The sequence below is a fragment of the Pteropus alecto genome, unplaced genomic scaffold (genome assembly GCF_000325575.1).
Source record: "Pteropus alecto unplaced genomic scaffold, ASM32557v1 scaffold164, whole genome shotgun sequence".
Taxonomy (NCBI): Eukaryota; Metazoa; Chordata; class Mammalia; order Chiroptera; family Pteropodidae; genus Pteropus; species Pteropus alecto.
Window position 1 is genome coordinate 6,194,172 of NW_006439568.1, and position 24,893 is coordinate 6,219,064.

The window sequence follows — 24,893 nt, forward strand, 5'->3', positions numbered from 1 at the left end:
CACACACATGAGTATGCAAAACATTTTAGATGAATTGACCCTGCCATTATCTAATATTTATTTTTTAAAAGTGTTGAATGGAGCTACCAGAAAGTACTTTCTGTGTTGATATCAATACAATTCTCACACTTCACTTAAAGTCAGCCTTGGCTTTTTCATTCCTGATTTGGAAAGTCTGGAAAAGAAATGCTGAAAAAGGAGCTCTCGACAGCATCCTTCCTCCAATTTTAGCTGAGAATTTCAGCAAAGGAGATCAAGACGAGTTTGGCTACAAATAATATTTATTTTATGACATTTGCACTACCATTTATGCAAACCACTTTCACGTGCATATTTCCTTTAATGTTCATTCACGAATGCCCTGTGAGACAAGGACACACAGACTCTCAAACCCAACTCACTGGTTTGGATTCCTGACTCTGCCACTAACCTGTTGTGTGCACTTCGGAAAGTTATGTAATATCTTTGAGCTTCTATTTCTATCTATACGATGACTGCTTCATGGGAATGTTTTGAGACTAAATGTGCTAATGTAGACAAGAGGCTTAGACCAGTGCCTACACATGTTAAGCATGATATATGTATGAGCCATGATTATTTATTTATGCACTTCAAATATTTGAGTACCTGCTCTATGCTATCTACTGTGGTCTGAGCTGGGATTATAGCCATACACAAGATAAAATACACATTTATTCTCAAGAAGCACATAGCCTTGGAAAAAGAGAAGATAAACAAGGAAATAAACAAATAAATACCTAGTTACAAATTGAAATATATGTTATAAATAAGCCAAAGGGGCTATTAGAGTTGGAAGGGGAGTAGGGAACCGGTTTAAATAAAGTGGTCAGAATAAGAAAACGGTGGGACCTTGAAGCTGACGCGTGAAGGGTGAGAAGCCAGCCACAGATGCACAGAAATAAGAGCATTCCAGACAAAAGGAACAGCCTCTGCAAAGACCTGAGGTGGGAAATGTGTGATGACAGTCCTCTTACAGGGGATGAGAATGAGGCTAAGTGAGGTTAAGTGATTGGCCTATTGTTAAATGTTAAGCCCCATCAAAGTCAAGATCACAGACCAAATTCCTGACTATATGGCTCTCGTCGGTATATTACACCATGTCATGGATCTCACATGGAAAAGAAAATGAGACAAGTGGCCGGCCATTTGCTCATGAGATTAACTCAGCAGCTGCCCAGTCTCAAAGGGTCATAAATCTGCCCAGTCTTGTCACGTATGTGTCAGGCTAGATGGGGATGATATGAAAGTCCAGGTCTTCCTTAAGCTCTCCAGGAAAAATAATTAAGATATTCCTAATTTTTATTTCATTATGTTTCCATAGTGTATTAGCCAGCATTCACTAGGTTATGTTGAAGTAACAAATTATCCCCAAACAAGAGTGTTTATCAACAAAAAATTGTATTTCTTGCTTGCCTTCCGTTTCGGTGATAATTTGGTTGTAGCTCTTTTAATTCCATGGTCTAGGCAGAACTATGCAATGGTCCTTAAACGTTGTGCAAGAAAAAGTCTCATATCACTTCCACTCACACTATGGAAAGCAAATTGGCCAAAATAAGTTTCACAGCCAAGTCCAACATCAATGAGGTAGAAATTGGTGGAAATATATAATCTTCTCCCAGGGAGGAGCAGCAAATATACAGAACAATAGTATTACTGGCCACCCATGCTAAACTGAGAGCTTCAAAATCATTATCATTTGAATTTAGGATATTTTCATGGCTATTGGAATACTGAAATTTGTGAAGTGTTTATTATCAGAGTTTTGAGAGGAGTTTCTTTAAATCTGATCCACATATTTATTCAACAAGCAGAAATTGAGTGTTGCTGTGGTCAGGACTCTATTACCGCTTTGTTCTTAAACCTGCACAGTCCTCTACCCTTAACCTCAAACACCCCTATATGAAAGTCTTCTATGTGTGTTTTTTCCAATTAAGCAATTAATTCAATTCTGACACTAGACCAGGAGAGCGTGTCAGCTCCCACAGGTTAAGGGTTCAGTCCCATTAGACTGCTCCCACTTCAGATACTAATCGCAAGTCAGGGTTGTCATCTATTTTTCTCACTGAATGGCTGTAAATCGGAGGTTCGCATTGCCCCTTCCTCACGTGTGATTAATTTACTAGAGCAGTTCACGGAACTCAGAGAACTATTTACTTACATTTACTAGTTTATTATAAACAAGACCATAAATGATACAGATGAATGACCTAATGAAGAGGGTAAGATACAGGGCGAGGTATGTGGGAAGGGACTCAGAGCCTCCTTGCTGTCCCTGGGCACACCACTTTCCCCAGCCCCACATGTTCACTCACCCAGAAGCTTCCAAACACCCTTTTTTTGTGTGTGTTTTTATGAAGTCTTCATTACACAGCCATGATCGATTACATTATTGACCATTCATGATTGATTGAACCTCTAGAGCCTTTCTCCTCCCTGAAACTAGGGGGTAAGGAATCAAAGTTTCAACCCACTAATCACACATTTGGTTCCCTTGGCAACAAACCCCCATCCTTAGAGGCTCTCCAAAAGTCACCTCATTAACATAAACTCAAGTGTGGTTGAAAGGGGTTTGTTATGTACATCAAGACAACTTTATCATGCTCATCATTTAGGAAGTTTAATCTCTGTGCAAGGAATGGGGATGGAGAACAAATATATATTTCTTATCGTAAATCCCAATATCACAGAAAGGAAGGACTGGTGGGTGACCAAGCCAAAGAAGCTTTGCTGGCTGGCAATTTATACACAGAGAAAAGAAAAGTGCTTGCCAGTGATACCATGGCAGAACACGTGGTTAACTCTGAATGATTTTTAATACCAATATGGATAGCCTTCTTTCTCTATTTCTCTTTTTCTCCCTTCTCCCAGAATCCCTGCCCAGAACCTCCATTAGTGGCAAAGCCTATTCTGACCATAAGGAAAACATAGGTGCTCATTAGCCATCTCACTGAGCTAAAGGCTGAATATTGTAAAACCTGCTATAAAACTAGAAATGGTAAAAGCACTAACTACCCAAACACACATGAATCAGAGAAATTTAAAGGCTATTAATAATCCGCCACAAATATATTTTGCATTAAGACGTAAAGAATTAACGAAGATCTGCTTATAGATTAGTGCCTTAGAGCCCCACAGGAAAATACCGTTGGGTGTGATTCTTATACAATGAGAGAAACTTAATGAAGAAAAAAAAGAATCTTCTGGCTTAGTCTTATTTTCCATTTATAAATAATATATTGGAACTAAAGGTTACTTCCTTAAGATTAACCCTTTGCTGGACAGAGCCAGGGACTTAGAGATTTAGACTTAATGCAACTAAGCTAAAATTCCTGAAGTTCTTCATCACATAAAAATGTATCACAGTAAGATCGGTATTTAGAGAGCCACATGGATCTTTTAAATACTTTACACTAGTACTTAAAATTCTGAAATACTTCCATATCTGTTAGCGAAAAGCCATACCTTAAACCTCCTCCATGTTGATAAACATCTTGAAATTCATCCCTAGGTGGAAGCCTTGGCATTCATGATCAAGTTGGAGCGGGGGTGTAGTGAGATAATCTTGAGTTCAAAGGGACAAGTGTGAGCCTCAACTCTGCCACTAATTTGGGATGTGATACCTGGCCAGCCCCTTACTTCTATTTGTTTTCCTTATTAACAATAATTTTTTTAAATGTCAGTAACAACTCCTCTGCCTACCTTGTAGGACTGAAATAACAATCCAATAGGCTGTGTGGACAGCCCTTATGTAATGATAATGGTAATATGTAGAAGGTTTATTATGCACCGGAAATCTTACTGTTTATCGTCCTTACCTGATTTCCCCCCACACCATGATATACAGGAGAAACTGTTAACATTTCCATTTTACAGATGAAAAAACTGAGACTGTGAAGAATATCTTACCCAAGGTCATATAAATGGGGTTAGGCAGATCTCAATCTGTGATCGCTCTGACTCTAGGAGTCAGCTAGTCAGTAGAATCTTAGAAGAAGTATTAAAAATAGCAAAGTATTCCTATAATTTTACTTTTAAGAACCAACACAAGTATTTGGACAGAGGTAATCATTAATATGACCTTGATTGCCAAGTAACAATATCTCTTTAAGAAATCTGATTCTGGCACACACAAATAAAGTGTCAAAATAAAAAATCTACCTTCTTGGTCCATAGAGTTTATGCCTATGTCAGCCTCCTAAAACACACATGACAGCTCTTTTAACGAGGACACAAATATGTTTTTGATCATATTTTCCAATTTCTCTACTTCTCTGATGAGAAAACTTATTACAGCCATTTTCCATGATTCGGTGAGATTCTCCCTGGTCAAGGTGTGCTGTGAGGAGTTCATCTGGCAACGTCTGTGAACTTGATGGGAGCACAACAGCCTAAAGCACTGAGTTCATATGTTTACTCCACTGTTGGCTTGTCTTCTCATTTGGAAAAAGACTGAGGACATGGAAAGTCTCTGACCTTGAAGTAGGGTAGGAGTCAATGAACTGAAGCTGACCACAGATTTCAGACAACCATTTTAAAACAAACCAGGAACAATGGCCAAGAAAATTCTAGGCGAAGGCTGGCTTAGTTTATAATCTATCTATGAGGGGAAAGTTTCACCATTGTGACGGCTTCAAGATGCAACATAATCTGTTCTTAAATTATATACTTTTCCCCACAACCCATGATACGTGCTACCCCAGTCTTCTTCCCCTGTGGACGGACACCCAGCATTCTCACACTATCTAAACATATTTTCAAGAAAGGATTTGATGAATTCATCTCCTTAGGAGAAAATTACTTAAACAGGTTTCAAAGACCTGTCCTTCTCCGAGAGATTTACATTTTAATGAGCAACACAGCTGCTTTTATAGAACTATTAGCCAAAGAAGTATGTGAATAGTAGGGTTCTAGACTTCTGACAAATGGATCTGAAATCACATTTATGTTATATAACCCCATGTAACTTATTTTACTCTCTGCTACCTCATGGAGAGTCTCTAAAGGTAAATATCAAGCTTACAAAATAAAGTATAAAGGAAGCCTGAATGTATAAAACACTTCAAAATATCTGTATTGCATTCAGTGCTTGAAATCTTTCTTCCCCATCCCGCATCTCCCAAAGATGAACCTCAAATACCGACTCCTACATGAAGCCCTCCTTGACTCCCACTGAGTCCTGCTCCTCTGTGCTCCTGTAGTGCTGTATACATTTACCACCTTGTAGTTATTTGTTTGGATATCTACCCATTCATTTGTGAGGTCTTGAAGGCCAGGAATCGGACTTGATCATCTCTGAGAGCCTGGTTCCCAGCTCATGCCTCACACTTGTTAAAGCGCTTAACAAACATCAGGAGAGTGATAACGGGGTGTGCACCGGAAGTAAGCACGAAGGTCAGTCTGTCTTACTTAGTTTCAAAAATGGATTTGAATTAGTCGCCAATATTTAACTAGTGCCGTGCTTTGACAGGCGCCTGTGGTTCTGTCCTCGGTGCCACTTGCTCTTAATTTCCACAATGATTTTTGCCTTCTATTAAATCACCTCCCTATACAATTGCTATTACTGTTAATTCTCATAACATGCTGATAAGAGGTCACATGACAAAAAGAATACCTCAGCTACTCCGTGGTTGCTTAGCCTGGCCACCTTCATCCCAATTCAGCCCATCTAGAAGACACAACGTTTCAAACCCTTCTGGAGCCCAGGGGCTCCCCAGAACTCCCATCAGAACCCCAGCCAGTCTCTCATCCTCCTGCTTCCAAAGGCCGCACCTGCTGTATTGGGCCATCTTTTATTTTGACATTTAGGTTTTTTTTTTTCTTTTTAAATGAATTCCATTTTTGGTGTGTATAGTGTAAGGCTTTCTGTTTTCAATAGATTTCCTTTGTCAATCATCCACTTCAAAATAATCACTTCAGCTTTCACTTTATTTCCTTTCATCTTCTCATTCATAAATCTTAAAAGCTGTTTTACATTAGTTATTTTTAAAGTATAATCCAGTCTGCTTCCTTTGTCAATGTATTTGCAGTGTAGCCAGTGCTGGCTCTACCTTTCCTTATGATAAAGGCTCTTCTCTTAATGTAACTGTATACATTTATTTAAATGTATACATTTACTTGGAGAGATTTCTAAGACTAACTGAAATCTAATATTTTGGGGGAAATTAGGGGTAGTATGTGAGTTAGTTTAAAAATAGCAGAAACAGGTAACGTGCTCAAATTAGGTTAAATAATAGTTACTTAATCTGTCTCCTCTCAGATTAATTTCATCAACAACATTTATTGACAATTTATTGAAATCTGCTATATGTTATGTACCATGCTGGGCACAAGTTGTTGCATGTGGAGCAAGACAGACAAAACCCTTTTCCTAATAGGACTTATTGTCCAATGTGGGAAACTGATGATAACTGAATAAGCAAATAAAGAAATGAAATATATTATAAGCCTCTTATAGGATGGACTAGATTCTGCTGCAGGAAAAACAAAAACAAAAACAAAAAACAAGATAGTAAGGGTTAAAGCAACAAAGACTTGTCATTCTCATTATGGGTCCTTAGCAGGTTGGCTGGGGTACTGTTTGATATGACACTCTGTAGTTGTTTATCTATTGCTATGTAACAAATTACGCCAAAACTTAACTATTTGAAAAAACGAACATTTATTATCTCCTAAAATCCAGGTTCATCCAAGTTACATACCAAAGACTTTTTTTTTTTTTTTTGCTGCCACTAGGAACAATGGAGAAGTATGCCAGGCCCTGCTCCTCCAGACTACAATCTGAGTATAACAGAGACGGCACTTGTTCTACTTTGAAACACTTCTGATCTCTTTTACTGGTCTGTTCCCATCGTCCTACCCCTACAGGCTTTGCTTCTCCGGACGCACACTCTGCAGCTTTATTCATATTTATTTATGTCCTTCAGCTACTGGTGCTGCTTCCCCCACACCTCACTTCCTGAGGACCAGTTGTGCCTGGTCGTTTGGATGCTCGCTTGCTTGAGGCAACTGAATAGGCCATCCGAGGTCCTGTTTTCTTCCCTATGGCACCTATGTGACTGGCACACCCTTTGGGAAGCTCTGGGCTGGAGAGCCGATTCTGTGTCGACACACTGTGTGGGGAGAACCCTGGGGCGCATAATCGTTTGCAGCCTCAGTTCTGTTCGCTGATCAACAAGGCGAGATAATCCACCTGTTTCTGAACGTGCAGGCCTCACGTTTTTGACACAGATGTCATGAAACCACCGCATCCTCGTTTGTAATTTTAGGACAGAAAAAAATGTATAACAGATGTAAAATTATTTGTAGACTCTTCCAAGTCACTTATGCCAACGATTTCTAATTATTTTCAGGAAGCGATTTTAGTTGGCATGTGTCCTCCAGTCCTTGCAATTTGAGCTACAGCGTGTATACAAGAATGGTGCAGACATTAACGACTTTATTTAAAGTAGCTGCGACTTACTTTAAAGACAAAACAGGAAGTCCCTGATTTTGCTGAAAGACTTCTGGTGTTTGAATTCTATTTTAAGTAAATTACGGGGGGAAAAGGCTACATGGGAGAAAAAAGCTACAAATAGCTTCACGAGCCTTGTGTAATGGACTAACATCTCATTATTTCAGTATGAGTTCGTTCCGACTCATGGATAATTCAAAGCAACTGCTCTGTCCCTTAAATGCCTTGTTATTCTTTAATAAAAATAGCTAAATCTTAGTTAATTGATACTCACTTATTTTTTTTTCTGCTTTTTTGATTCATTAAGTTTCATCGTAACATTCAAATACAGCTAAGAATTATGATAATTAAAAATCAGTCATAGACCGAGAACTCCAGCTTATATGTAACTATATTTCCCCCCTGTGAGTAAGCAGCTTTGGGCTCACCCCATTCCTCGCTTCAGGTTTTAATAATAGTAGTTAGGTTGGGTGTTTCTTTCTGCAGTTAATCAAAACTACTTCCCAACGAGACTGAACTTGGCTTTTTCCACATTTAAACTGCAGCTGTTTTTCATATGGTGGCGTTCCAGAAAGGATCTGCAGTCTCCTAGCCCCATGAGAAGGTGGGCAGAGTATGAGAAAATTCTGTCTTCCACCATTTCCTGTCTTTTCTGTTCCCGGAACACTCAAAATGAAGTCCTTAAGAAAAATTTTTCCTCCATCTTTTTCCTCTGTCTAAGCAGTTTAAACACTCAGCAACTAATTTTTTTGGCTACTCGTCTCTCCTGAGGGGAATGAATACTAAGAAATATTTTCTGTTCTACTCAGGCTTTTAGTATAACAGTGTGACACAGGTAGTGACAGAAAGCAATCACTTCTTTCACTCAATAGATATCTGTCCAATGGAACCATGGGCTAGCACGGAGGAAACAGAGAAGAATAAAGCTAATTCCTGCACTTGATGTAGTTAGAATCTTATGTGCAGTAATAGACAATCTCATTTTCAAAACAATGAGATGAATTACTTAAAAGAAATATGTGTGACTTAAGCACAGGGGTTAACTTGCCCAAGTCACATATTTTTAAAAGTGACAAACCAAGAACTTGAACCCAATAACATTACAATCCCAAGCCCATGCTTTTTCCAGCACTATGTCATACTGCTTTTCTATTAAGAAGTTATTCTCACTGTTTGAAAATACTGGCTTATATTTCAAGTGGAAGTATTTTAGCCTTGTTCATCTCTCTGTCCTCTGTGTGTCTTAGTCTTAGATTCCCTACCTTTATCTAGCTGAACAAAAAGAATTTTTTTCAACCTCAGCTCCCAGAAGATGATGTGAAGGGATGAGCAATGGAAAGCTGAGTTCTGGAAATTGGGTGGGACTGGAGAAGGGTGACATCTACCCTCATCACAGTTCCTAACTGTCATATGGTTATTAAACTTTTTTATATATTTACTCCAGGACTAGATTATGAAATCCTTTTGGCTAGGACTGGTCTTATATCTTTGTGTATCTCTAATATCACTTATAGAAACTAGATGCACAAAAAGTATTAATTAATAAAGTGATAACTTTTTCAAAGTCATTTATATAGCAATGGATTATAGTGTCGAATTTTAGATTTAAGACTTCTGATCTTTTAAGATAGTTTCTCCTAAAGTGAGAAACAGTGCAGTGAATTAAGTTTTTCTAGAAATTATACATATATTTTTATATCACTGGAATTATTCCAACTTTTTAAAATATGCACATGCATTTCTGTCCTTGGCATTTACGCCAAAGTCAGAGTTATAGGAAAATGGAAGAAGTACTGGGCTAGTAATTGTTGGGATAACATCTTAGGAAGTCTTTCTTGACCAACTACACCCACAGGAAAGAAATATTCTTCTTAATGCCCTCAATCTACCCTGTTAGTATTTCTATTACAGCTTCTATTATAACCATTCCCTATTTATACATTTTACTTTCTCTCTAAAATAGTAGTTCTCACCCAGGAGACATTTAGCAATCAGTGGAGATATTTTCACTTGCCACAAAGGATAGGAGGGTAGAGGGGTGAAGGGGTGATACTGGCACCTAGTAGGCTGAGGCCAGGGATGCTGCTAAAAATCACACGGTGCACAGGACAAGCACCCACAACAGAGTCATCTGGCCCAAAATATCAATAATTCCGAGCTGAGATCTTGTTGTAGAATCTAAATATCTTGAAGGTAGGGATTATGGCTTATTTACCTTCAACTGTAAATGATTAGAATATAGTAACGTATCAATCTTGTATTAGTAAACTAATACTATAAATATTGTCATAGAGAGAACCTCCTTCGGGTTGTCTCAAGGACTGCTTCTGCATCTTGGGCCAGGCTCCTGTCACTTTTGTTACTCTTTTTCCAGACCGCAGAGTTTTATCTATCTTCCAAAGAAAGATAGCTCTAAATATGTGGTAAGTGCTTACTTACGTGCAGGTACTGACTCAGAGTGGGGATAAGACAGAAATACAAAGAAAAAAAAAATCCTGCTTAACTTCTCTGCCTTCTTATCTATAAATAAGGCCACAACACTATTAATAATTTTTAAGCTTTTAAAAATTATTAACTTAAGATTTTTTTCCTTCTAATTATTACAGAGAAGAACACCCAGAGTTTGTTGGATCCTATTCAGGAAAACTTAAGATGAAAGAACTCAAAAATCAGTGGGCCAGACCCACCTTCAGGTAGATTCTTTCCTCAACTGCCTAGGATTTTCCCTTTAACTCCTTATGTGACCCATTTTTGTTTGTAGGAGTGAAGGTTATCATTTCCACGCAGGCCAGAGGCTTCTACAGGAGAATATACCAGAGTGGTCATCGTGGGCACAAGAAGACAAAGTAGACACTGAGGATAAAAACATAATTGGGGCCACACTCTCAAGGACATACTAAGGAATCTAGATGTCACTCCGCTGTCAGTGGAGGGCCGTTCTGCGGCTGGCAGTCTGGTCCTTGTTCGTACGTTGGTATAACTCTGAAATGAATTTTCCCAGTGAGCAGCACTCTCTTATAAAGCTTTCTGTGATGATGGAAATGTTCTATGATATTTTTTTTGTGGAGGGAACTGAGACGTTACCTGGCAGAGGGGATGCTTCGGGATGAGGTTAAGAATAAGGGCAAATAATCCAGTCCACTTCAAGGTCCTAAACTGCAGTGTCCAATAAGGCGGTCACCAGCCACATGTGGATACTGAGCATTAGAAATGGTTAGTGCCGAAGAACTAAATTTTTATTTTATTTTATTTTATTTTAATTAATTTAAATTTAAACACACTTATGGCTAGTGGCTCTAGTACTAGATAATGAGTCTAGGAAAATCTATGTTCTCAGTTAGCACTGACTAATAGAAATATAATGAGTGCCACGTATGTATTTCTAAGTTTTCTAGTAATCATATTAAAAAAGTAAAAAAGAAAAGTAAAATGATTTTAATATATTTGATTCAACCCAATTATGGAAAATATTATGATTTTAATATTTAATCTATATAAAGTTATTAATGAGACAATTTACATTATTTTATTGAATTAAGTCTTCCAAATCTGGTATATATTTTACACTTATCAGCACATCTCAATTTGGATGCTAAAGTTCCAATGGTTAACATGAAACATAGTCCTACAAAAATGACAAAGCTGTGTTTAATAGAGAACTATTTTAAACTGCTTCCATTTTTAAATTTAAAACACATTAATTAAAATGAAATAATTTAAAATTTCCTTCCTGGGTCACACTAACCCCATTTTAAGCACTCAAAAGCCACATATGGCTTGTGCCTACCACAGTGGAAAATACAGCTCCAGACAATTAAAAAAAAAAAACTAACGAAATTGAGATGAAGTCCAAAATGAGTTGATCTTGCAGTGAGACCAATATGATAACTGTGATGAAAGTTGACACTATTCAGATTTAGATGCTGGGATTTCCTACCAGAACAGAAGTGGAAAATGTAACAATTTGAGGAAATGGCATTTCCCCATTTCTTGTTCACTATTTCATTCTCTAACTTATTCTTTCAGAGCTTGCACTATTTCTAGCATGTGAATTTGGCTCATCCTGCTCCCACATGTTCTCCATGCCCAAGCTAAGAAAAAGCTCCCTCTACATGCAGAGTTTCAGGGATTCAGCTCGGCTCGTGTTAGATGCTCATACTTCACCACCACAATCTCGGGACCACGGCCCTGCCCTCACGGAGCCAGAACCACTCGGGTTTGTATTACCAGTATCTCCTCCCCCAGTGGGTTCGACTGGATAAGCAGCCGTTAAGAAATACAAAAGATTACTATACAGTCCAGATCCATCTTCCTCCTCGCTTCACTCCTTGGCTCAGAAAGATCCTACATAAGAAACTCTGCTTGTTCAAAGAGAAACAGGGTGGAAGGTGATTTCCAGCCTCCTATATCCAATTTTCTTCCCATGTTACTCTCCCAAGTATTAATGAAGAACTGTTTGAAATGTCAGAGGGACAGGATGTCACCTCTAAAAGGGCACCCTGTCCCTCAGAGTTTGAAGAAATCAAAGCATCTCTAATGCAAGCAGTCCACCCCACCTCTTGTGAAGGTCATCCGTATCCAGATGCAGAGGTCCCAAAGGGATGTGAGAACTCTTTTAGGAAACCACTGCCAATTGTTCTTTGGAATAACTTCCCTTGGAAATGAGAGACTGGCCCCTAGACACTAACAGTCAGTCGGCCAACTGGCACATTCCGAATTTTCTATTCTGTTTATGGACAGTCTAAACTTGTAATGTGTTGCAGAGCTTTCTGTAGGGCGTTCTTTTTTTTAATTGACCTCAGGTGTGGAACGTTGTGTTAATCAGTTTCCCCAGTTATTAATATTTAACTGTCTTTGGTTCAAGCAAGTCCCACTCCTGTATTTCTATATCTATTTATTTGGTCATTCATTCATTCATTTTGCTGTGTAGGTCCTTTAATCCCCTTTTTCACTGCTAAATCTCTCCCCTACACAGGCAAACATTATATGATGTTTAATATCTTCTTTTTCTTTTAAGGTATGATACAAGATGTATACTTTCGGTGGGCATGTATTTTTAAACTACATGATTTATGTTGCTCATTTTATTTTTTATTATTTATTCCATTTCTTAGTTTTTCACTAACTGTATGTTGAAGATCTCTCAATGTTGCTAAGCATACAACTTATCTGTTGCTTCTCATTATTGCATGATACCCATAGTGTGCACCTACCACACTTTACCGATCCATTGTCCAAGGGAGAGGTAATCAGGCTGGCTCTACTCCCCGTCATATGCATAATTCTGCAAAGGACTTCCTAACACCATGCTTCTTTATGTAACTGTGAGAATTTCTTTGGGATATTGACATGGGAGAGAGGGCACTCTCGGATATTTGGCTCAGTAATGATGTCTCTTTTTTTTTTTTTTTTTTTTTTTACAATGATGTCTATCGCTCTAGAGGCCAGAAAACCAGTATTATGGTTCTGAAATCTGCTAAGTATACTCAAACCAATTATGTACTTGGGCACTAGGGGAACAAGTATAGGCTGAGCCTAGGGACAATCTGGACCTACTGTGAGATTTACCGAGTCCTGAATTCCACTTATTGGTTATTCTCTCTATACTCTCACAAAGGCCATGATGGCATCCTGGGTCTCTTGATGGCAGTGTCGGCTGCATTCAACAGCCTTGAGGTGGCCTGGATATTGCCCTTGCCCCAGGGTAGAGTTACTCTGATAAATGGTTCAGGTATTTTTGAGGAAGGGCTAGTGGAATATTTCTTTTATATGCTTGCAGTGATACTTCAAGTTGCTTTCTGGAAATAATAGGCTCTAAGATGGAGAACTGGCTCAAATGTAGAAACAAGGTAAGAAATCACAATTTTCCATTTGGGGGCTAACATCAGCCTTCTGCTTGCTTGATTTTGATTTTTCCAGGTACATGTTAATCATTCACCCTACCCATGATCTTGTCCCCAGAATATCACAATTTACTTATCACCATGTATCATCACCCTTCTTCTGACACTAAGTGCTGTCACTTGGCCTCTGCTCTCTCAGGATCTCATCACCCCCATCTCCATTAGGGAGCCCAGTTCTGAGGCAGCATCAGTAGTCTGGCTGCAGGTTGTCTCATCTCACATAGTAAACATACTCAAACATTCCAACTCTCTGAGCATTTTGATCCCACAGTGCACTCTGCCAAGGTAGTTTTAACATCTCCAACTAATGTACTGTAGGTCTAGAGTATTGCCCAAGCTTTAAAGAGACAATCTTACAAGTATTAGGATTAGCTTTAGTCATCTTTGCCAAGATTTTAAAACTATAGTCATGGGAGAGTCCCCTCAGCCAAGAAATCTTACCCATCCAGCCTTATATTCTCTCCACTCTGTATAAGTTTCCTAGGGCTTCTAAAACAAGGTAACATGAACTGGGTGGCTTGAAATAATAACAGAAAGTTATTCTCTCACAGTTCTGGAGGCTTGAAAACTGCAATCAAGACATTGGCATGGCATGCTGTCTCTGAAGGCAGCATCTTTCCTTGCCTCCTCCTAGCTTCTTGTGGTTTCCAGCAATCCTGGGGCTTGTAGACACATCGCTCCAATCTCTGTCTCCACTACCACATGACATTTTCCCTGTGTATCTCTGTGTTCCTGTGTCTTCATATTGCCTTCTTATAAGAACACAAGTCATTGTATCCAGGGTAATCCAGTATGATCTCCTCATAATTTGATTACATCTGCAAAGTCCCCATTTATAAATAAGGTCACATTTACAGGTACCAGGGGTTAGAACTTTAACATCTTTTTAGGGGACACAATTCAACCCATGGCATATTCTATTTCAACTATAGTTCAATACTTTCAATATTGGCTCCCTTATGTGTTCCTCTGTTTTGATGTTGATACATAATTGCCAGGTCCTGCAATTCTTTCAGTATAAAAGCTATTTCCTTCTAGCACAGAAGCTGTACTTTCCTGCTCATGCTAGATTGAGACCATCCCTAGTTATCTGCCTAGGGAGCAAAGGGAAAATGTAGGGGTAGATATTAAAGACAAGTGTAATCTTGTAAGGCATTTATCATGTGAGATTTTGTATAAATAGGAGGCTATCTTAATAAGGAGTGGGGAGTCACTTCTGCCATCCCATAAGACTCAAGAGAATCTAAGAGTTTGAATATGCTCAGATAGTTAAAGAAAACCATTAACAAGAAGTTAACACAAACCAGGAGAATAATATATGAATAAATAGCTAATACCAATTAATATAAATTATAAAGAGGGACCAAACAGAAATTCTGGAGCTCACAGGTAAAATAACAGAAATAAAAAAAATTGTTAGAGGGATTTAATTCCAGATCTGAGCAGGCAGAAGAAAGAATCAGCAAACTTAAAGGAAGATATAATCTAGTCTAAAGAGAAAAAAGAAAACAGAGTCTAAAAGACATTGGGAAACCATCAAGCAAACTAACATATGCATAATGGAAATACCAGAAAGGAGAGGAGACAGAGAAAGAGACAGAAAAAAATATGACAGCTGAAAATCTCCAAATATGATAAAAGACTATTATTCTGCATATTCAAGACCATTAACAAACTCCAGGAAGAATAAATGCAGATAGATCCACACTGTGACACATTATAATCAAACTGCCAAAAGCCAAGGACAAAGATAGAATCCTCGCTGTTCTTACTTACCCAGTTCTTATGAAAAAGTGGGGAAAATATCCCTCTTTTCTCACTCTAGGTCACACTTTGTCACTGAAGTGGGCTTTGAAGGAAAAAATACTTACATTCCTCATGTAACACAAAGCTCCCTCAGCACTAAGACTCTATAATCTGTCTGAAGCTCCAGTTTCCACATACGTAGACCTGACTTCAAGGGGCTGGAGCCAGAAACCTGTCTCTGAGAGAGGTATTATTGGGTCCTCAAAATATGAATTCTTCACTCTTTGCCTTTTACACACAAAACTCTAATAAAAATCTTTACAGAAATCTACTCATGATGGCTTCCTCCATTAATTCATTAAATATGCATAATTTTTCCTTTTTCTCAATAGAAACTGTAGTTCTTCCTAAAGCAAGAATTGATAAACTATGGTCTATGGGCCAAATCTGGCTTACTATTTGTTTTGGTACAGACTATGAGTTAAGAACACTTTGTACAGATAAATATTTATAATCAATTTAATTATAGAGAATTCTACCTTTGAACCCTAATTAAGTGAAATGCTATTCCCCCAAAATAATTCTATTCTTTTCAATGTCAGACTTATATTACAAAATATATTATATAGATTTATAGAACAAAAATGTGTACTTATTATATTTTGAATTTTACAATTAAAATTTTGTAGAAATGTGCTTTCTTATATTATCATATATAGTATATAATATTACATATTATATGTAATAAATTATAGAGGTCATATATAGTATAATATAGAAATATTGTGCTATAATTATATGTGATCAATATCACTTTATCAGTAATTTACAATATAGAAATGTGTGAAAATATACAATATATAAAGTATACAAATACTTTGTATATCTTAAACTTACACAATGTTACACATCAAAGTCATTCAATTAAAAATTTGTAGAAATACGTTTTCTTTCTCATCATATATCATATATATTGTCCTCGATTTGTCTTGTTGGCCCATGAAGTCGAACACATCTACTATCTGTCTCTTAAAGAAATAATTTTCCAACGCTGCCCTAAAAAGTGCCCCAAAGAATCCGGGTTTGAAGAATGCTAGAGAAGAGTACAAAAGGTGTGAAAATTGGCACACGCGTGTACAGAATATAGTACCCTGGATGTGGAGGGGAAAGACTATGAGAGCTAGTGACAAAGCTGCAAGGCCAATAGCACAGCCACAGATTTGCTGCAGATGTGGTCAATTTACTCCTTTCCAGACCAGATGGAGACTATAAAGTCAGAAGCAAGACAACCTTCTTTGTACCAGTTCTTTACACTGTCAACACATAAACTCCAAAAAATGGCAGGCACTTTGCTTTCTTCGGGGCAAAACACATGCAATGAATTTTTATTAGCCTAATTCTCACCCATATGCATGGCTAACTCACCGTGCAATGTTTTTTATGCTCCAACCACCTGTGCAGTCGCATGATATATTTAAGTCAGAGACAACAGGACACGGTAGAAGTGAGATAGGAAATAGGAACGTAAGGATTTATCCTGCCACTTAACTGAGCGGTCTAATCTACTAAGCGATTTAATCTACCAAGTCTTCAGTTTTCTTCTTTATGAAATGGAAATTATAATATGTAGCTACTTCCAAAGCTGACATTCAAAACATTTAATGATCAATATAGTGCAGGCCTTGATCAACTAGAAGGTATGTTTACCATGAAGAGTGAGTAAGCCATACAAGTCAGACATCCACAAATCGTGGGTCATGTGTCCAGCAAAGAGCCTAAAACACAGTAAGTTCTTATAATTTTTGCCATCATTACAATGACACGATTCTTTCTTTTCTTCTTTAAAAATGATTTCCTACTTATTTGTTAAAATTCACTGCATTTCCCATACAGTGATGTGATCACAGTGTCAGATCTTCTATTTATTTATTTTTGGAGAATTTCATACAGTGAGGAAATGGGCTCTCTTGAAATAATTATCTGGAAAGTGATTCTCCAGGTTGACATGATTAGGAAATATTATCCTTTTGCCCTAAGAACCGTAACTGGCAGTGAAGAGTCTTGCAAGAAGAAAATTAAGTTAAATATTTATGGGTCTTAAAAAAATAGCTAATTTACAAGAAAGAGTTGTGGTAAGTTTAACAGGCTTTACAAAAGCTCAGACCACATGGAGAAAACCTTCAGGCAGAAAAGCTTTCATTATTTCTCCCTGGTTTTGATCTATATGTTTTAACAATTTTCTTGGTTGAAATCAAAATATAGAACATTTCTTAACATCAGTAATTAGGAGAAAGATCAAAACGTGATCAGCAAAGTTCTTATCTTAATTAGGTCCACTATGATATAGAACAGAAATGATGACTTTTTGACGATGTATGCAAGATGCTGGGCGCTATTCTAACTGCTTTATACATATTTGCTCATATAACCCTTACAATAATTTTATCAGATAGCATACTGGACACATTTCAATCACTACTTTACATTCTATTGGTCTTTCCTGTCCACCAAAACTATAGCAACCAACTCCTCCTGGGTTTCTAGCTTCATGGTGTACAATCAATAGCATCTAGCCTCAGGCCACCTATCTTAGTTCTAGGATGCTATAACAAAGTACCATAAACTTAGGTTGCTTATAAATGACGAAAACGTATTTCTCACCGTTCTGGAGGCTGGGAAGACAGATGGAGGCCCTCTAGTGAGGCCCCACTTCCTGGTTCACAGACAGCAGTCTTTTTGCTGTGTCCTGACATAACTGAAGAAACTAGGGAGCTCTCTGGTGTCTCTTTTATAAGGGCGCTAATCCCATTCATAAGGGCTTCATGACCCTCATGACCTAATCACCTCCCAAAGGCCCCACCTCCTAACACCATGACATCGGGCGTTAGGATGTCAACATACGAACTTTGAGGGGATGCAAACCTTCAGTGCATTGTAGCATTTGTTCCGTTTATTTATTATCTCCAATCCTAAGACTTCTCTTTTGATGCCCCACAGGAGGGCACCAACGTAACTAGCTCAATGCCTACATATACAACCCAGCAATACAAAGGAGCTAACCCCTCGGCAAGCCTGCATTCAGGGCGATCAGAAGCTGATGGATGAATGTGTCCCCCTTCTCTTTTTCCCCCAAGATAGACAGTCTTGAAATGTTTTTCCTATGGATTCTTAGACTGTATACTACAGAATTAGGTAACCAGTAGTATGTAGCAATGGCCAACTCAATCATACGTATTTGTATTGGCTCTCCCTTCTTCTCTGCTTTACTGCTCTGTCCCTCATTCCTCTTCCCTGGGTCTGTACTCCTCAAAATTATACTCACGTATCCCTCAAATAAGACTTGGTCTTAGGATTAGCTTTCTGTGGAACTTGGTAATGATCTAGTTAGTAGTACTAAGAATGGCCCTAGACTGTAGACTCTCAATGTAGAATTTTGCAGCCTGGTCACTCATCAGTCAGATGGTATAAGATCCCTATTTTTAATGATAATTTGGGTGAGGATTATCACTGGTATTCAGTAGAATTAGAATTATATTAGAATTACTAAGAATTTTACCTCTCTCTCTCCCCCTCTCCCTCTCATACACAAGCCAAATTTTTCATGTTTTTTTCAGAGAATGATTCTGTTTTCAAATTATTAATTTATAGTGTTCTATTTAATAATTTTTTCATATTATTTAGTTTTATTTATTCTTTAATTTACTACTAAAAATAAAAGCTTAATTCATTTAAGTCTTTACAAGCTTTCATTAAATGCGATTAAGAATATTAGTTTTTCTGAGTATCTCTTTGACTGCATCCTGTTAATTCGCATTGTTTTTTATTTCTAAGTTGTCTGTGATTTCAGATTTAATTTTCTCTTAAACTCAAAAGTTTAGAAGCAGTCAATATGTTTTTGTTATTAATCTATAATTGAATTTTATTTATTTACCATCAATTTGTCTTTTGTTGCTAATATATAATTTCATTCAATGTTTATAATGAAATATAGATAACATACTCTCATATTTTAAAAATACACTTCAATTTTCTTTGTGGTTTCATAATGGGTAACTTTAAAAGCATTCTCTTGGTGTTTCAAAACCAAATATATTCTCTCTTTATTGGGTAAAATAAAATTAAATCAGCTTTCCAATATGATTCATCCCTTGTCTTTATATCTTTAAATGTTCTTTTATTTTTGCCTATTTAATTCATTGGTTTCTGAAACGTGTCGTAAAGCCCTCTACTATAATATGTTTGTGGAGTTTCCTATTGCTTGTATTTCTTATAGCTTTTACTATATACATTATATATGTACATGCATATATATGTGTGTCTTCCATTACTTATATTTCTAATATGTATTTCTTCTTAATAAGAGGCATAAATGTTTATGGTAGATTGTAATTTTTATTTATAAAAATCATTACTTTTTTCTGCATAGTATTGTCAACCTTAAATTCTATTTTGTCACATATATTGCCATTTTTTATAACATTTTCACAAAATATTCATCACTTTATTTTTTCACTTTGTATTGTTTTTTCTTTTAGATATGTGACATAAATAAAATATAACTGAATTTGATGAACTTATTTACCTTACACAAAAATCTTAAATTCACTAATTTCATCTTCCCCTTTGTCGTTTATGTGACAAAGTTTTTATTTTATTGTTTATGTTTTTTAATTATGAAGACCGATGATTCTTTTTATAAGAAATCATTTTGTTTGTTTTTAAGAATTAGTTACTTTTACAAACTTACACAACTATCGTTTATACCTCTACTTATATTTCCTTCCACCTTTTATGCTAAATCTGTTTCATGACAGTGCTTCTGTTAAGTTTCTGCTTTACTTTTATGCCTTGATGCTCTACAAAGGTTTGGTAATTTTTATTCATCAGGAATTGTTTACTTTGCGCCATATTGTAACTCGAATGCATTTCCATGACCTAAGTCAGAATCCCCCTTTCCTAGGCAGATAGTCTAGAGTCTGACTGCAGGAGTCCTACCTCTGAGGATTCCACAAGAGAAAGGAAAATGGCTTAAGATAACAAGGAATGCAAAATTTTATTTCTAGTCTCATGTTGTGACCCATAGATAGGTTTCCTTGTGGTACTACCTTCTTGTTTGAGGCCAACAAGCCTATTTTGGCAATTTCATGCATTAGAACTACCAGCTTCACCTCTATTCCATCAAATATAGCTATTTCACTCTTTTCATTGACAACTTTTTCTGCCACATAACAGACCACAGCCAATAATTCTTGAATTTTCATTTCCTCTGGAGAGCAATTGGACTAAACTAGAAACTCTTATTTCCAATCTGATAAAGGCTTTTATTTGCCTACCTTAGGAAAGACAGCTGCCCATGCACCCCTGACTTGTATCCAGGGGCTCAGGTTATACTGACATGATGGCTCCCAGAGTAACTGCACAGAAGAAAGTGAATAGGGGGAGAGTGGGAAGGCCAGTCACTAGGGAATTCCTTAGAAACAGGGCAGGTGATGGCCAGAGGGAAAACATACCGAGTACTTGGTGTAGGACAGACATTTAGTGATTGAATAAAAGGAGAAAAAGAGGTTAAAATTAGCAAAATAACAAAACCTTTACATAAACTGGAAGGATCAATGCCAAGTGGGCTTTCGTACGGTTCAACAGCTGCATAAATGCAAACCTTAGAATGCACTACACTATAACATGTACATGACTTTTGCAGCTCCAAAAGCATCAAATAATGCCTGCTTTCCATCTGGGCTATGTAGTACTTATACATATATTTATATATAGCTTTTCCTCAACCTACTTCAAAAAGGTTTTGTGTTGGCTGACCATGAAAGACAAGCACATAACCAGATTATTTAACAGTCGAAACAGAAAACACCATAGACTCTATGGCAAAATAAACTGAACAGAAACGTAGGTTAAAGCTATCATGACTGAGCATTAAATCTGGCTCTGGGCTCCTTGGCACTCGAGGCTAAAAAGTGTTCAGAGTCTGAATAATCAAAGATGTTAGTTCATCAAGACAGAAAAAAAATCCTAGGAAGGAATTTATCATATATTTATTCAAAAGATAATAAAATACATGAAGGGCAACCTCGAAATAGAAGCATTCTTTATACAAAAGTATTTTTCTGTAAACTATAAGTTAAAAAATCAGAGTCTAACATTAAGGCCTTACATAGATAAGGCATCTTTTTAGAAGGCTAACATATTGTGGTCTTGGTTTGTATAGCTCCTTGGACTTCAAATCTATATCCAAAACCTACACATAGTTAATTTCCACTCATTTGTTTACATTTACTTTAAGCATTGCCTCTTTCTCGAAGCTTGCCTTAATTGCCTTGTTACTCTCTGGGCAGAGTTACATGTTTTTCCACATACTAGGTAGCACTGCTGCTTCCCTCCATCACAAGCACAGGCTTTTATCACAGCATGGTGTCATGATTTTCCTGCTGCTAGCATCAACGTTTTTTGAGGCCAAAGACTATGCTTTATTCATCTTTATATTGCAAATGCCTGATACAGTGCCTGTGTTATGATAAACATTTTTAATATTTGTTAAATGAATGAAGTGGGAAAAGAATTAATGTTGACCTAAATTGATACAATTTTATTGTTTACATCTCCTATAACTGTAGGTAGGGACTCTATCTTGATGTTTGTTTTATTCTAATTCCAAGGCCCTCAATCATGATTCTGATAGAAACTTAAGATCAGACTAAATTTTCTGACTTGCTAACTTTGAGAAATGCTACATGACTTGGATATTCAATATTTGTGTTCCACAAGGACAACGGGACATGTCATCTCCTGGGAAATCTTTAGATGGGGTCAATATTTTCCTCTAGAAGTAAATTTAGATATCTCCATAAAGCTACCACTTATCAAGTGTTTACTATCTTCTGTCATTCCCTATTCCCTAGTTGGTATCACTGAGTCACATGGCTTTTAAGGTCATCTGTATACTGATAACTTCCAAACTTATATCCCCAGGCCCAACCCACTCCCCAAAGCATCTCTCATTTATCTAAGTTGCTCATACCAACCATCTAAAGGGTCATATCCTCTTTAATGTTGAGTTGGCTATTTGGGGCCTTTTGCCTGTTCATATAAACTGTAGAATCAGTTTGATAACATCCACAAAAATAATTTGCTGGGATTTTGATTGGGACTGCATGGAATCTGTTGATCAAGTTAAAAAGAACTGACATCTCAACAATATTCAGTGTTCTTATCCATGACCATGGAAATTTCTCCATTTATTTCGCTCTTCTTTGATTTCCTTCATCAGTTTTGTAGTTTTCCTCATGTAGATCTTACACATATTTTGTTATATTTATACCTAAGTATTTCTTCTTGGGAGTATTAATGTAAATGGTAAAATATTTTTAATTTCAAATCCCACATGTTCATTGCTTGTATAAAGGGAAGCTACTGACTTTTGTATATTAACTTTGTATCCTGCAAACTTTATATAATTGTTTATTTATTCCAGGAAGGTTTTTTTTTTTTTTTTGGTATGTTCTTTCAGATTTTCAACAGCTGATCATGTCATCTGTGAGCAAAGGCAGTTTTATTTGTTCCTTCCCAATACCTTTTATTTTCTGTTCTTACAGTATTAGCTAGGACTTCCAGTAAGATGTTGAACAGAAGTGGTAAGAGGGTACAGTCTTGCTTTGCTCCTGATGTATTTTTTTCCTGAAGAGTGGCCACAGTAAAAGTATTAGATCCCTTGTTTTGAAATGAATCATTAGAGAAAATCTTTTGAAATAAAGTCTATTGTTTAAATCATTAATAAATATCTCTCTACTGAAAAAATTAAATAAATGCTAAATTTATTAGGGCATTAGTTTAGCTCTTTAATCAAGATTAAATAAAGGCAATTATTTAAATCTTTCTCACATAAAATTTTATTCTGGTGGCCAGTCCAGAAGAGGAAGCATATTTCCTCATAAAGTTATCACAGAACGTAAGTCCTTTCATTCTTGTCCTATGATTCTCAAGGGCACTGTCTTTATGTGTTCAGAGATACTTCACCCCCACCTTATCCATATTCTAGCTTATAAGAAAGAGAAAGTAAAAGCAGAACACAAATAGTTCTTTTAATCTGATAATGTCAAAGTTATATATATATTACTTCAGCTCACATCTCACTGGCCATAACTTAGTGACATGGCCACGTCTAATGGAAATGAAGGCTAGGAAATATGGTTTATGCTTAGCCAGCCATACATCCAGTTAAAATTCGGTGGCATGGGGAGGGACCTAATACTAAAAATAAGAAGAAAATGTGTTTTAGAGGATAATTATGAAATGCCGCACCACACGATATGTAGAAATAAAAAAGCAATTTTCACAAATTACAGAACACACAGAAATGTGGGTTTTGTAAGTTTCAATCAGTTTTAATAAGGTACTGAAATGTGAAAGTATTAAGAAAGGCAGTGTATAACAATATACAATTTCTCATATTTTTTAAACCCAAAGTTCCTTAAAACATGGTTCACTCTAAGTAAACAAGTGGTAAATTTATGAGGTCTTTAGATAAATTATATTTTAAGTTATTCCTTTATTTTTCGGCTACCTTATTTTTATGGCAAGCTATCCCATCTTTTCATTTACAACCATAATATAAAGCTTCTTTAAAAAATATATTTAGCCAAAATAGAGGTTCACATTTATCAAAAAAAAAATAAGTAAATAATAATATAGACATGAAATTTCCATGACAAAAATTACTAAAGTGGTATCCAAGTGGCTTAATCTACACTCCTTTAATAAACATAAAACTTCCATTCTCTCCTTGTTGATATTTTCAAATAAGTTAAACATGGCTAAAAGTAAATTAATTCATTTAGTTCAAGTGTTTTCATATTTTTAAACTGTTCATTTACTTCTACACTCTGAGATTCTAATGCATCCCCATAGCGAGATGTAGCACCTCATTGAGAATCATTATGTAGTGGAATAAACTCTGAAAAATTTAAGTGTTGAGCTTCTTTCCTGAAATTACCACTAACTAGTTTAAGACATTCTGAGCCTCAGCTCCATCATCTGTAAGATGAGGTACTAAAACTTGACCTAACCTCCCAGATTTAAGAAGGAAATTGTTCAGCCAAAAGTTAGGTATAAATGGATCTGCAAATGTAAGGGATCCATTCAGCAACTGTAACCATAATGTCAATCTCAGTAACGCCATTTTAGTCAAAGTGTTCCCACTTTGAATTAGACCACTGTCATGGTGAACTCAAATCAATGAAGGACAAGAAAAGGAACAGCCAAGACAGTCAGAACCCAGTTCAGAAAAAGATGGTTCTCCTAGACTGACACCAATGGAAAATTTCACTGACTTCAAGGGCAAAATTGACCCCCAAAATACAAAGACATATTATTGAGTATTATTCTAATAAATGTCTCTTTAAGGAAATAGTCTGGAAAAAAATGATGTTTTCATTTCTTTTACTGCCGCGGTCCAGCCACGATAGGATCCAGGGGGCCCCGAAGGTGGGCAAGGCATCGGCACGGGAGACAGTCGACTACACAACTCAGAGGCGGTGTGACACTGTTCCGTTTTATTGTGATTTGAGTACAACTTTTATACTTTTTATTTTAGCATTTGATTATACTTTGTTGTTAAGGTAGCAGGGAGTTAAATTTCTGTGGTTAGGCGAAGCAGAAAATCTTATAGAGTATATTATTATTAATATTCATGATTAACTAGTACATTCTTCTCTCAATCATTAGAACGGAACTACCTGATGGAACAATCTACACTTTTAATTCTT